Source organism: Colobus angolensis, unplaced genomic scaffold (assembly GCF_000951035.1).
Source record: "Colobus angolensis palliatus isolate OR3802 unplaced genomic scaffold, Cang.pa_1.0 Scaffold661, whole genome shotgun sequence".
Lineage (NCBI taxonomy): Eukaryota > Metazoa > Chordata > Mammalia > Primates > Cercopithecidae > Colobus > Colobus angolensis.
Window position 1 is genome coordinate 46,642 of NW_012120277.1, and position 350 is coordinate 46,991.

A 350-nucleotide genomic window follows, 5' to 3' on the forward strand; every position below is an offset into this window, starting at 1 on the left:
GCCATAAAAATGTATTAATACCAATTTGAGGTCTTCCAGTTCCCTTGGGTCAATACCATCTGGTATTGACCCAAAGGAATATCTGATCTCCCATCAGAATCACCAACAGCAATACATTTAGCACCAAAACGACGTAAATATCTCATAGAGTGTAGGCCCACATTACCAAATCCCTGTGAAGAACAATTATCCATGACACAAAAATTAAAGTCCTGGTATAGACAGCAAGAGTCATATTTTGATCAATGTAAATCCACATTCTGTTCGTTTAGAAGCAATTCTCAAAATTCTTTTGCCAAAAAAAGAAAAAAAAACCCACAATGTACTAACTAGTTTCTCTTCAACAATAA

General features: G+C 35.1%; 1 pseudogene across 1 annotated transcript in view; it reads right to left on the reverse strand.

Moving 5' to 3' along the window:
- The window catches only part of LOC105500425, a 40,669-nt pseudogene that overhangs the window by 14,990 nt on the left and 25,329 nt on the right, over nt 1–350 (reverse strand). The window contains exon 5 of the transcript XR_001000025.1: nt 57–173. The product of XR_001000025.1 is annotated as a dual specificity protein phosphatase 8-like (transcript). The remainder of the gene's footprint in view (nt 1–56; nt 174–350) is intronic.